Source organism: Cryptomeria japonica, chromosome 4 (genome assembly GCF_030272615.1).
Source record: "Cryptomeria japonica chromosome 4, Sugi_1.0, whole genome shotgun sequence".
NCBI classification, from domain to species: Eukaryota; Viridiplantae; Streptophyta; class Pinopsida; order Cupressales; family Cupressaceae; genus Cryptomeria; species Cryptomeria japonica.
Genome location: NC_081408.1, coordinates 420,062,369 through 420,078,201, shown reverse-complemented (window position 1 = coordinate 420,078,201; position 15,833 = coordinate 420,062,369).

Genomic DNA, 15,833 nt, shown 5'->3' with positions numbered 1-15,833 from the left:
TTCTTCAGTTTCTAGAAATCTAAGCAATGTACCATCCAAACCTCATCTAAATAAATCGTTAGCTATGATAACATACCACGAAGAATTTTGAGTTAGGTTTCTTTTCTCATTTCGGGTAAGATTTCTAGGGATAATTTGGTTGCATAGATAGGAATAGATGTGGCTATATCAGGATGAGTCATGTCCAATAATAGAAAAGACTATTTTGGTCTTAGGAGAATCATAAGCGGGGTAATATAACACTTCCACCAGGAAATCAAAGTGAAAATTGGACTCCTGTAAATCAGGTATAGATGCCAAGGTAGCCATAGCATCTGTTGCTCTGTCTATAGACCTAATAATCTATTGGAATGATACAAAAGCAAAATACTTCTTAAGATCATCAACCATTCTCTTGTAAGGCATTTGTTTCTCATCTCAAGTCTGATATGTATCGTTGATTTGATTAACCACCAGCTGAGAATCTCCATAGATATACAATTCTTCAACCTTCCATATAGCTAGTTTTATTCCATTCACCAAAGCTTCATATTCTACAATGTTGTTTGTGCAAGGGAATAAAATCTTATAAGACTTTGGGATTGAATACTTTTGAGGAGTGATGAATAATATCCCAACACCTGAACCATTTTGAGTAAAGGACCCATCAAAGAACATTTTCCAAGGTTGTTGAGTAAGGTGCATTACAGATTCATCTGGAAACTATGTGTAGCGGTTGACTGTCCTCAAGTGGAGCTTCAACAAGTTGATCAACAATTACCTGTCCTTTTATGGATTTACTTTCCACATATTCAATGTCAAACTCTGTAAGGATCATAACCCATTTCGCTAATCTTCCTATAAGTGTTGCCTTATTGAGAAGATATTTGAGTGGATCAATTTTGGCCACTAGCTTGACTGAATGTGCTAGCATGTAGTATCTCAATTTTTGTGATGCAAAGACTAACACCAAGCATTCTTTTTCTATTATAGTGTAGTTCATTTCATAAGACACCAATGTCATGTTGATGTAATAAATAGCTCGTTCCTTTTTGTTATCATCCTGTTGTGCCAGAAGTACCCCCAGTTGCTGATATATATAAGATTAGTGGTTTACCCTAAATCGGTGGCATCAGTATCAGTGGATTTGACAAGTACTCTTTTATCTACTGAAGATGTTGTTCGCACTATTGATCCTAGTTGTATATTATTCCTTTTCTCAATACCTTTGTGAAAGGTTGAGCTTTGTCTGCTAGTTGAGAAATGAATCGTCTGATGGATTGGAGACGTCCCTGTAGACTTCTCATTTGACTGATGTTCTTCGGAGGTGGCATTTCCATTATGGCTTGGACCTTCTCAGGATCAACCTCGATTCCCTTCTTTGAAATGATATAGCCAAGTAGTTTACCAGATGTCACTCTGAATGCACACTTCTTTGGATTTAACCGGAGTTTGAACTTTTCCATTCTGTCGAGTATAGGACCTAACTCTTGAATATGCATTGATCTTTTCATAGTCTTCACTAAGGTGTCATCAACATAATCTTCCATATTCTTATGCATCATGTCATGAAAAATAGTTGTAACTGCTCTTTGATAGGTTGCTCCTGCATTCTTTAGCCCAAATGGCATGGCGTTCCAGCAAAAGATTCCCCATGCACAAGTGAAAGTTGTCTTTTCTTGATCTCCGGGTTCTATTTTGATTTGATTGTATCTGGAGAATCCATCCATTAGTGAGTACATCTCATATCTGGCAGTCATGTCGACTATCGTATCAATATTTGGTAATGGAAAGTCATCCTTTGGACATGCTTTGTTAAGATCTTTGAAGTCAGTGCAAACTCTGATAGATTTATCCGCGTTCAAGACAGGTACTATGTTTGAAATCCATTTGCCATAATCTATAGCTCTAATGAATCCAGCTTTGAGCAGTTTTTCTAGTTCAGCCTTGACTAATAGTGCTACATGCGGGTGCATCTTACGAAGTTTTTTCTTAACTGGTTTTACTCCTGGTGTAATTGAAAGATGTTGCATAATGAGATCAGGATCCAAGATCCAAGCCTGGCATATTAGAGTACATCTATGCAAAGTTTATTTTCTTTTCTAATAATAGTTGAGTGAACTCCTTCAATTCTTCTATTGATAGTGATTGAGCTACATGAATGATGTGTGGTGTCTCTTGACTCCCAATGTTCACTGGCTGAGTTGGCTTGATCAATATGGAGGACCTTTCCTAGAAATGACTTGGCAGTATATCAAGTATCTCACCTTCAGGCACCTCAGAGATGTTTTCACCTTTAGGCACATCCTTTATTTTCTCTTTTATGTATTCTGACACCACCATAATGTGGTTTTCACCATCAACTTTTTTATTTTTATTTTTCTTGTTTTTGTGACTAAGATACTTGATATCCGCTTCAGTCATGTTTTCACTTTGTTCACTGGTGGAAGAATCTATAGGTTTGACTGCATTGAGATAATAGGCTCACGTATAGTCATTGGCAAAAGTAGGTATTTTCATGGGCTGGTTTTGTAAAGTACAATCAATCAATTCGGGATGTACTAAGGATAAATCTTGGATAGGTTCAAGAGCGTTCACAGTATTGTTATCACAGCGGTAGATCAAAAAGTTGAGTTCCAGAAGAATTCCTTGCGTAAGTGTCTCGAGACCAAGAAGAGTCATATCATGATTATTAAAGTTCATGTTAATATTTAGTTGATCTAATTTGATAGAAATACTTGTAACATCGTTCACTACACTAGACTAGACATCATATCATGGTTTGACAATGATAAGATTAGTAGACAGATTTTCATTGTTTGTATCAGCTGATTCAGAATTTGAGGCTGAGTAGATATTGTCCTGAATAGGACTGTCATCAGAGTCATCAGGTGAAGTTTCTGAGTCTTCTTCAAGTGATTTAATAAGTGTATGTTTATGTGATTCGCTATCATCTACTCCATTCAGCTTCTTTTGGACTAATAACTAGTTCTTGTTCTATAGCTTCCAACTCTTCTTGTGTAGTGCTATACCTGATTTGTTCTATTTTAGGATAGGGGTACATAGATGAGAAGTTGTCGGATATTCTTCTTGCTTTCAGTCCTTTTTTATAATTTGCTTGTCTCTTTTGTCTAATTTCCTGTATTTCTTTCTCTAGTTTTATGTGCATTAGCTCTTGAACATCATTTATGACATTTCTAGACTCTTTTGGAGTTTCTGTAGTGGATGTGTCTGAGAGGTGGTCAGGACCCCATTCATACTTGTTTGAATCAGTTTTCAAATCATCTACTTGTTACCTGCCAGTATATGTGACTGGAACTTTTAGTGGTGTAAAGAATTCTTTGATTCTTACTACTTCATCTTTTATATCCTCAAGGACCTCAACTTCTTGTATTATTGTAGCTGATACCATCGAAGCTTGAGCACTGACTATTTCTTCTTTCTTGACTGTTGATTCCTCTTTCTCTTTTCTACACTCTGCTTTTGTTTGTTGAGTGTCTACTTCCTGTAATGTTAAAGGCGATATTCTTTTCTGCCACTTAGACCTAGAAACATGTTTTTGATCTGATGTATTTTTTAGATCGTAACCCAGTCCAACCTTATCATTTGTAGATTTGATTTGTAGCTGAATTGGTTCAGTAATACCTTCCTTTTGTTTGCCTAGAGGACCAGTACCTGAGTACCCCATGCGTTGAATCATTTTGTAGCTAGGACCATATTGGTTTGAGGAAATCTCACAATGTTGTAACTCCTCATTTTGACTATCTTCCTTAAAGAGCCAGTTAAGAACAACATCTTCTTCTATTTCATCTACCAAGGAGGTATAAGACTTTACAAAGAGACCATCATATATGGTATTTGGAGCTAAAGTTTGTGTTCTCATAGCCTCTGATGGCTTGCCCAACTATTTTGGTGATGGAGGGAGAGAAACTAATGAAAGTACCAGTTCTATCTTGTAGCCATCCAAGCCAGTATTTGTAATCTTCAATCTCTTTTCTAAGTCTTTCATTAGTGCTTCTGGATCTGCATTTGGAGAGGCTGCCCTATTATGAGGCACAAAAGTATCTGCACCTTTTGTCAATGCATTACAGACGACATTTGTATCAGCAAGAATACTGACTTCAACTCTGTTATTGTTGGCAAATGCACACTCCAATGAGACATTGTAGGTGATTGAAGGTTTTGTCATTGATGGGAACCTTACAATCCTATGACACCAGCAAGGCAATCCACCGACATTAGCAAGATCAGACTTTACACTGACACACAGACCATCGGCACCGGTAGTGAAAGGAAGCATACCGGAACAGAGGCCGACAAGAATTTTGTTTGTAAATTATTTTGTTAATTATTGTAAAATCATTGTAAGCCGACTTGGCAAGTTGTAAAATGACTCATATATATAAGAGATCATTGTAGAACATTTTGTAAGGGATAAAAGAAAATATATAGGCAAAATAAGGTAGACCTATTATGCGAATTATAGGTTAAGGGTTTATGTATGAAGTAGAGCTATAAACCGGTATTGGATCTAGCATAGTAGATGCTATTTTGAAGCAGTACAAGACATTGGATTTATATAATCCATTTTGTAAGTTAGTGAGACTTCCCATTTTGTAATTGAGCAATGAGCTCTAGGCACTTGGTCTTCCTGCATGTGCAAGCCCCTCTTGTAGTAGTAATATTCTCTTATTAGCCAGTAAGTGAATATGATGGGTCACAAATCCCACCAAGGTTTTTCACACACTGGGTTTCCTCATTAAACTACTGTGTTATGGTGTGTTTTTCATGTGGTTAAAGTTATCTATGTTTATTGCATCATTTCTTGTTTATCGGTATACAGTATTGATATGCTTTGCATTTTTTAAGTTAAGAAAATATTATAACCAGTTAGATACTCATTCACCCCCCCTCTTAGTATCTATGGGAATCCTAACAATTGGTATCAGAGCTTGGTCCTCTATTTTCAGAAGCCTAATAGCTTGAGGAAGATCTTGACACCGGTAGAGATGGAAAACTTGATGAAGCAATTAGAAGCAGTTCTCTCAGAATATGATGCAGAAAAATTGAAAAATATCAAACTTGAAGATGATCTAAAAGCTGCACAGGATATTATTCAAACACTTCAAGAAAAACTTACCATTTCAAGAAACAAGAGAAGAGAACTTTGTGAAAAGATGTAAAATGAGAATGATGAAAAGGAAACTCTTAGTGATCTGATGAATAAGCTGAAACAAGAAAACATGACAACAAAGAATGAGATGCAGGATATGACTATGAGATTTTGTAAAGAAATTGAAGATAGAAAGAAGAATGAAGAAGAGTTGACAAGAAGACTGAATGATGCTACAAATGAAAACATAAGACTTAGTTATGAAAATGATATGTTGAAGACAGATCTGATGCATGCACAGAATGACTCAAATGAACTCATGAGACAAAAAGGTATCTTGGAAGGAGAAGTGGCTGTTGCAAATCAACATAAAGAAAAATTCAAGAAAAGCTTAGAAGAACTTGGTAACTTGTTGAAGAATTAGAAACCTAATGGTGACACTAATGGTCTTGGCTTTGAAGCTGGTGAAAGCTCTGGTACTGCAAACATACAGGAACATGGCAAACCGGTAAGGCAACCTACTACTTATAAATTTAATGGCAAATGCTTTAACTATAACAAGTATGATCATAGAGAAAATCAATGTAGATCTAGAAATTATCAGAATACCAATACACCCACCGGTCAATGTTCAAAATGCAACAAAGTTGGTCACAATTCAAAAAATTTCAGAATGATTATGAGATGTTATGTTTGTGGAAGATTTGGACACTTATCTAATCAATGCAGAACACAAACTAGCATACGATATGGAAAAGCTATTCAGAAAAATAATGTGACTTGGTATGCTTGTAACAAGATTGGACATATTGCAAAATTTTGTAGAAGCAAGTCCTCACTAGTAAATAACAAATGTCCTAGTTTGAAAGGTAAAGAAAAAGTTGAAGAAGTTAGCCAGGAATTCTCAAAATAGTGGATCAAGAAATTAGAACTAAGTGTTGATAGGAATACTCCTCCACCGGTAGAATAGAGTAACACTCCACTGGCAGAAGAGAGTAACACTCCACCAATAGGATACTCTTCATCTAATTGAAGAAAAATCATTTGAGATTTTGGCAATCAAATGTGAAACATGCTATTATTCCCTCGGTTGATGGTGAGAAGTTGAAATTACTTCTATATCAGCAGACAAGTTAAGTCATTACTTAACCAGCAAGCATTAAATGTGGTGGTTGGAAAAAATAACATTATAAATCAGTGTTTTGACTCCATTTTCATTTCACCAAGCATTCAAACAATCAAAGAGTGCGAAAATTCTTGAGAAAAGACATTTCGAGCAAAGAAGCAAAGCAATTCAACAAGCAACTTTTCCTAAGGTAGATAAAGGTATTTATAATCATGGCTTCTTCATCTGTTCCTGAATTCATAGCAAATCCTACTATAGTCGAAGTGATTAAATGCCCTAGACCCGTATTTTAGTTAGTTCTTGAAATTTCTAAGAAGGATGATAATGGTGCATTTTCTCAAATCCCCAAAGGAGTAGTTTTTGTAGAAGATCCTAGAATGTACATTCATTATCACATAGAAGAATTAGGTGATGAGGAAATCAAGAGAATGTATAAGACTGTAATTTGTGATGATTCTGTAATGTGAAACTTGAACACAAAATAGTTGAAACCCTAGGATTCACCAAAATTCTCAGTATTCCGGATTTTCCTAAGGATGTTATAAGGATAGTTCTAAGTAGGGTACATGGTGAATTCTTCTGGTTAGAATCAGTTCATAAAATTACTAAAGAGGCAGTAAAGGTTGTGACAGGGTTACCCTCCACCAGTAATAGACTTGATAAGACAAAGAAGGTCTCAAATAACCTAGTGATGAACCTAATAGGTGCAACATCTGACAAGAGATCTTTAAGAGTGAATGATGTAACCGACATCAATGTCAGATTCATTAGCATGATTTTAGGCTATAAAACCACACATGCAAATAGGTTAAACTCAGTCTCTAGCCTATGCATAAAGAGTGCCTATGATATGATCAAGGATAATGCAAAAATAGATGTGTGTGAATGGTTGAAAGATAAGCTTATTGATAATCTTGGAAAAATTAAGAAAGACAAAAAGGGGACATTTAGATTTAGAAACCTACTTGTCTGCTTAATGCTACACATAACAAAATAGGTGCCCAGTATTGGTAATAAGAATCTTGGTTTTGATATACCAGTAGGCAAACAATTATCTAATCTACTAAATAACATGGGTGAAAATAGAGAAAAGAATATAAATGAGTACTTTCAGGCATTGAAGGCCCGGATGAATACTAGAGTCAGAATTTCACAAGCAATTGTAAATAAGTATAAGGATGAAATATGCTTTGTTATTTAGAAGGATGAGATTTGGATGGAGGTAGTTGTCCCAAGAACCATTTGGGTTATTGAAATGGGTTATGAAACCGATGACCACATAATTGAAACATATGCAAAAGCCCTTCTGAAAGCACCCAAGGAACCTGAAGAAGAGGTATTAGGCAGTGCTGAGACTATTGAGAATCAAATTCAATCTAAGAAAAGGGTAAAGAAGGTAGAAGCAATAGTAAGAAGAGGATCTAGACAAGAAAAGGCTATCAAAGAAGATTTACTTAAACAAATTGGTATCATTGAAGATGAGTTAGAAGCACAACAGCCAGAAACTCACCTTTCACCGGTAGCAACTTCTTCAGAAAGTGATATGCCAGCTGAATTTAAAAGAGTTGTGAGGAAAAGAGAACCTTCACCAGTATCTACACCTTCTCCTAGAAGAACCAGATAGAAACAACAGGCAGTAAGGCCCCCGACTAAGAAGATAACTCCAAAGAAGAAGAAGTTAACACCCAAGAAGAAGACCCAACAAAACATTGCTCCAATTCACAAACTACTAGATGAAATAACAGAGGATGGACACCTAAAAAACATCAATAAATTATATGATTCATTATTAGTTGACGACAAGGAGAAAGTTGAAAATAGTGTAATTCTACACTTGGACATTTACAAGAAATTTCTAATGCAAGTTGTAGATGAATTACCGACAGAACTATTTAAAAGACTTGAAGCTAGAAGGCAAGCTGTTGTAGAGCTTGATAAGAAAATTAAAATTGAAAAATTACTTGTTTATCCTGTCAACTCACCAAAAGAGATAGATGATATGATCTCAGAGGCTAACCGGTCAGTATTTTCGACTACACACCAGCATGTAGCACTTATGGTTGGTAGAGTAAATGAAGTAGTAGAAGAAACTGCCAATGCATGGGACATATTACTTGTAGAGAAGGAAAAACAGGAAGAATATAGAAAACCCAAACAAATCAAAGTATATCAGAAGGATAAGGATAAGGGAAAAGGCAAGGTTGATGGACCACCTAGCATAAAAGTAAAAGACAACTTATCCCCATCACCTCTGAATACTCCATCGATAGTGACTACTAATAATCAACCGAATAGTGAAAGTATGGACATACCACAAGAGGACACCAATCCCAATTCTGAGGTGTTATATACAGTGGACATTGACACACAAAAGGTCAATATTATGGTAGAAAAGGATACAACTGGGAAAATAGATATGGCAAATGAACAACCGGTAACTGATGGTATAGAAGGCAAACTGACATATGACAACACTGAGAAATAGGCTCACACAGAGCAAAAGGCTCCATCACAACAACAGATTCACACAAAGTCAGTGCCACCAGCAACAACTGAGTAAGACAAACCTTTGCTTAAAGAAATGGAAACACAAACTGACCTACCAGAGGTCATCACAAGCAAGGAAACTGCTCCCACTGATGGAATACAGATTGTTGGCTCATCAAATAATGTAGCAGAAGTTCTTCTGGATTCCATTAAGAAGATAACTGATTGTAGCTCATAAGCATACAAGGCAATAGATGACACCATTCCAATTTTGAAAATGATAGCACCAAAATGTAATGTAGATAATAAAGATTCTTTGAGTCAACTTGACACTTTGTCTAAGTATATTACTGAAAATACTGTGACAGTTGAACAAATAAAAGACGAAGCATTCAAGGAGAGATTAGAGAAAGAAAAACACAAATTCTTTGAGGAAGAAATAAAGAAGTGTACAAGGAAACTTGACACACTTCTACCAAAACTATGTAGCACATTGAAGGAATTCAAAACTTTGTACAGGGATACATGTAAAACTAACTTTTTGACAGTTGATATAGACAAGAAAATTAGCAAGATACAAGAAGAAATAAATCAACTAGCTGACAATTTCATTAATTCATCTGATTCATTATCAGTTTTTTAGCAGAAGATAACAGGTTTTGAGGAAGAAATATTAAAGTTGGAAAGAGATAGAGAAAGAATAAAAGGAAAGGCTAAAGATCTTAAATGGAGACTTAGTCCAAAATTGGACTATCTCACCTCCTTAAGAAAAGAAATATCTGATGCCTTGATTCAAGGACAAAAAACATGGGTAGAGCAAATGCAACACCTCACCGATATAGTTCAGAGGACAGAGGCCGCAATAAAAGATAGTAGAAAGTTCATTGAGAGCTTGAATCTAGTTTTGGTAGATCTTTTTCAGATTGTAACCAACCGGTTACAAGGATGAAGCTAGAAACTACACTCAATTGACACTTTGACAACCTTTGTCATTGATGCCAAAGGGAGAGTAGTGGAATGAGAAAAATAATCAGTAAAATGAATCATCAACTCAGGGGAAGTACACATTCTTTTGGTACACATTTTTGGTAAGACAATACTGGTAGATTCTTTTTGGATGATAGTTTTTGGATTTTTCTCATGAGTGTTGCCATCAATGCCAAAGGGGGAGATTGTTGGCAAATGCACACTCCAATGAGACATTGTAGGTGATTGAAGGTTTTGTCATTGATGGAAACCTTACAATCCTATGAAACTAACAAGGCAATCCACCGGCACTAGCAAGATCAGACTCTACACCGGCACACAGAACACCGACACTGGCAGTGAAAGGAAGCATACTGGCACATAGGCCGACAGGAATTTTATTTGTAAATTATTTTGTTCATTATTGTAAAATCATTGTAAGTCGATTTGGCAAGTTGTAAAATGACTCATATATATAAGAGATCATTGTAGAACATTTTGTAAGGGATAAAAGAAAATATATAGGCGAAATAAAGCAGACCTATTATGCGAATTATAGGTTAAGGGTTTATGTATGAAGTAGAGCTATAAATCGGTACTAGATCTGGCATAGTAGATGCTATTTTGAAGTAGTACAAGACATTGGATTTATATAATCCATTTTTTAAGTCAATGAGACTTCCCATTTTGTAATTGAGCAGTGAGCTCTAGGCACTTGGCCTTCCTGCATGTGCAGGCCCCTCTTGTAGAAGTAATATTCTCTTATTGGCCAGTAAGTGAATATTGTGGGTCACAGATCCCACCAAGGTTTTTCCCACACCGGGTTTCCTCATTAAACTACTGTGTTATGGTGTGTTTTTCATGTGGTTGCTGTTATCTTTGTTTATTGCATCATTTCTTTTTTACCGGTGTACAATATTGATATGATTTGCATGTTTTAAGTTAAGAAAATTTTATAACCGGTTAGATACTGATTCACCCCCCCCCCCCCTCTTAGTATCTATGGGAATCCTAACAATTATAAGGAAAATTTAAGCATTGATGGTATGTTGATGGTACTACCTTCATTTCATGAATCCATGCCCTGCCCAGTAATATATTATATGACAATGGAATATCAAGAACCTAGAAAAGGACATCTCTCTCTAATGGTCTAACTCTGATAGGTAATGACACTAGACCTTTAGAAGTCCTTTCTTCTTCATCATAGGCTTTTATTATTATTTTCTTGCCAGGATCAATGACATTTTCAGAGAATCCTAGTTGTGTAAGCAGACTGTAAGTACATATATTCAACCCCACGCCTCCATCTATAAAAACATGTTTGACTCTGTGTTTGTGGATCATGGCTTCAATATGCAATGGCTAGTTATGTGGATGATTTAGTGAGTTATCATCTTCTTCAGAGAAGGTCAGATAGTGAGGTGAAGTCAGATGACCCACCATAGACTGAAACTGATCAATGTCTAAATCTTTTGGAATGTTGGTGGTGAGCAATGCTTTGTCTAGGATCTCTTTGTGAGCAGATGAGAGTTTTAACAATTCAAAGATTGAGATTTGAGCATTTGTCCTTTTCAACTGTTCAATGACACTATATCTAGAAGATGATGATGAAGTTAGCCTTTTAAATTTGTCCAAGGTTGATTCTTTTTGTTTGTTTGGCAAGGTTGATGGGTTTGATGTTGCTTGAGCCAAGTCGGAAGAACTAGATCCTTGGAGGGTGACTTTCTTTTGAGAATAGGTGAGAGCTCTTGCATAGCGTGATTCATTTGGTTTATCTTGGACTATAATCACATTGCAATATTCTGAGTGGGAAGGCTCAATCATGTTGATAACGTTGTCTTGACTGGCATAAGTATAATCTACCTTGGCACCTCCTTTGGTCTTTGAAGAATCACCTTGTTCGTAAATAGGCAAAGGGTCTTTAAATGCTTTATGATCTGCATTAGTTGGATTATTGCCAACAACAACTTTACCAGCGTCTATGAGATCTTGAATCTCATGTTTTATTTTCATGCAATTGTTTATGTTATGACGTTTATTCCAATGGAAGTCACAATATTCATTTTCTCTCCACCATCTTGGTTTAACTTTTGGATCATATGGTCTGGAGTTATCTAGTAGTGTTATCAAGTTGTTTTCCAGTAGAGTTTTGAAAGCAGATTCATATGATTCTTCGAGAGTAAATCACGCTTAGGTTTGGAAAGCCAAGGCTTTTCTTTGAACCATTCCTTTGTTTTCTTTGGCGGATTTTCTACTGTAGCCTCAGCAGCTTTAAGTGCTTGTTTACCACTAGCCAAGTTGAATATTGTGGGCTTTGAGTTAGCTTTGACAGTGTCTACTACTCCATCATTAACAACATTCTTGTTGTTGTCTTTTCCAAACTTCCAATACTTGTTCTTCTCTTTAGAGATAGACCTTGGTTGTGTTTCTTTCCAAGGTGTGATATCCCCCTTGTTTATGAGCACATCTTCCATTCGAATGACATTATCTACCATTTTGTTAAATGATGGGCGTACTTGCATTTGTATACTATATTTCATCTCGGGGATCAAGTTATTGACAAATATATCCATTTTCTCAAAGTCTAGGATAGGTCAAGAATACCTAGAAAACATCTTTCTCCAGGGTTGGAGAAAAGTAAGAAGAGGCTCTCCTGTTTTTTGTTTAGTATTGCAAAGCTTGATCATAGTCACAAGATGTCAAATTTTGTATGAGTACTGTTGTAAAAATAGTTGGATTAGTTCTTCAAACATTTTTATTCCTTTGGGTAGAATTGAGAACCATTCCATTGCTTGACCCCCTAAACTCCTCAAGAAAAGGAGCATGAGGTACATTTGATCGTGCACGAACTCCATATAGGCAGCACAAAACTCTTTGACATGATCTTGGGGATCTGAGGTACCATCATACTTATCAAATTTTGGGATCTCCACTCATGAGGGAAATGGAGGCATGTATCGATTCTTGTCAAATGGAAAGGGACATATTTTTTCCAAAGAATATTGTTTTGGGGACTTGTCCTTATTCTTCAGTTCAGTGACCTCCATTCGTAAGGCTAGTAATTGTTTGTGTACCATGAGTATAGGTGATTCTTTCTTTTTAGTAACGAGTGTCTGAACATCATATCCAATAGGAATTTTAGCACCTTGTTTTGCTAGTTCTAAGAAATAGTCTTCCTTCTCTCGGGTCATGATAGCTTTCATCATTTTTCTAAAGTCTTTGTCCTTTTGATAGTCAAGGATTTCTTTTTCTGGAGGTTCAGTGTCTTCGTTAGCCTCACTTGATGATGAGGAATCATTATCATTTTCAGGAATATTATTATCATCCTTGTTTCCGTCATTGTGTTCCATCTCATATATAATGGGAGATTTAGGCTCATCAAAAATTGGTTCACTTGATGACAACGGTATGTCAGTGAGTGGATCCTTTTCGTAAAATAGATTGTCGGTGTATGAAAAGGGTATTCCTTTGGCTTTGGCTTATTTCTTATGAGAACTCCCGGTTTGTGTAGACATTTTTATGGATTAGTGTGACCTAATGTTATTTGTGATGCAGAGGTCAAGATCAGTTTTAGAGCAAGTTGTTCGATTAATGTATTGTTTGGGAGAAACATCTGAGATTCAGTCTAGTTTCAAGAATGATCTATCCTATATAAGATGTTTATCTAAGTTGATTCTAAGCATAGTGTAAGATTTAGTCTAGTTTTAGGAATGATCTATCCTATATAAGATGTTATCTAAGTGACTAAAATTTGATAGGTAGTTGATTGAACTAGCTGAAAGATGATCAACCAAATAGTGCAATGCAAATGGCAGAGGTAAACTGTCTTGATCTGTTTATGCTTAGGAAAATTGATAACCAGTATAATGTTCATTGTAAGCTATTTTTAGGCAAATTTGACTGTTCTATTTTGACAAAACCAGAGACTCGTACGATAGGATTTTTTGAACTGGATGATAATTTAGCAGTTATAGGACAACAAAAGTTTTGTTTCCTATGAGTTGTTGTCTCGTACCATATGACAGATGGGTATGTGCAGGACTACAAAAGACTCAGAGCAGTTCTGTTTCATAAGACACAGGATACAGGAACCAGATGATAGATTAAAATGACTTGTATGACACATGATTAGGTATAGGATGACAAATAAAAAGACTCATACGACACAAGATCAAGTGTTGCACGATAAATTATCAGACTCGTACGACTGTTCACAAGATAGAGCCTAGAAATTCTGAGTTTTTTCAATTGCTGAGTATGAAAACTGAGTATGACCAATTCTGAGATGGACTGATTTTGGACTAGAATACAGAATTTTGACTTAAGATGGACAAGTTTCTGACATGGATAGAGTTTTGACTTAAGATGGATTAGTTTCTTACACGGACAAAGTTTCAACTTAAGATGGACAAGTTTTTGACACAGACAGAGTTTCAACTTAGGATGGACTAGTTTCTGACACAGACAAAGTTTCAACTTACGATGGACTAGTTTCGGACATAGACAAAGTTTCAAATCACTAAGTTGTTTCTTGTCTTCTCCAATTTTGGTATTTCAATTTTTTTTTAGGGATGAAAACACAGAAAACAAGTAGTATGTATAGTGACTCCAATCACAACATGCAAACCCTAACGAATTTGGTGAGGAAAGAAAACCTTTTCTTGTAGACTCAAGTACACACCCAATAGCTAATCAGAATATGGCCGTTGAGTCTCATGCAATGGATTCTCAATGCTGTATTATCTGACTCCAAACACTAATGGGGGCATGAAATGACAAGTATCTTGGGAGAGTTACTATCTCTCTTGCACAAAGATTATCCCCCTTTCAGAGATGAACCAGGTAGCTTCTAATTTTAATTGGAACTAGTCAGGGATCCGTTCGGCGCATTGAGGTATAAAATCAATTAAGAGGTCTCCCAGCCTTGAAAACCAAGGTTTAATATACCCGAAGGTACGGAGGAGAGATATTCCTGAGCACTACCGTTGACTTGATTTTCATCAAATCACGTTTATTTTATAGTGGGTTGGAGTACTTGGCATCTAGCCATTCCCACTTAGGTCATTCCTCTGACACCGACCGTAATTTTTTTAAGAGTTTTTCAATCCCTCGGGAGGGTAGACCTGCTAAATATGTACAAATCTCAAACAAAGAAAAAGCCTCAAGGGTCTGGATTTCTGATTGTCTAGAAAAAGACAAGAGAAAACTCTCCTACCTCTCAAAATCTTCTAAAAACACAAAAGATAGATTTGTTCTTTAACCAGATAGCAAGTTAGGTTCCTAAAAAATGAATTTAAAGGATACACGATGTTTAGTAGATTCTCCTTAGGCAACCTGCAAAGACAACGAATCAGTAGTCATATTGTCTTTGTGCGACAAGCATATTCTCTGACAGCATTCTGCAAAAACTAATTAGGCTGTGAAAAATTATGAGATAGACAGATAAATAGTCAAGGTCAGTCATCAGAATAATAAAAAAATCATGAAAATTTGCCTCTTTTTTTAATTTTTTACCAAAAAATACAAAGTCGTACGACAGTATAAAAACTCATACGATAGAGGGTCCTAGCTTGTACAAGAGAGGATTCTAGTTCGTACGACACCTGTAGTTTGTCGTTTCAGCCTGTGGGAATTGTCGTACAAGATGTACAGACAAAAAAAAAAAAAATCTGAAATCTGGAAAATAAAAAAAAATAAAAAAGCAATCAGTCTTGGAGGCCAAAAAATGTAGTCTTCGGCCCCACGGTGGGCGCCAGAGATGTGTGTGTGAAAAAGTAGTCTATAAGCTACAAGTACAACACTTCGATTAAGTCATTATATGCATGGTTTGTAATCAATAATCAATAAGTAATAAACCATAACAAAGCGACTAATTGCCTTTTAAAAGATGTGAGTATAAGATTGCTCTCAGATTGTTATAAGCAATACCAGTGACTAGACTACACCAAGAGGAAGGATTTAATATATATGATATTAACTATATGGATGCAAGATGGATGAATAATTCAAGCAATAATGGATGTAAAATGGATGAGTAAAATGGATGCAAATAATCTAAAAAGGCACAATAATTTTCAATGACTCCAGAGCGAAATTAGCATGATAATAATCTCCAAGCGTGTTCTCAAAAATCTCTGGGGTAAATTGGAATGAGAGCTG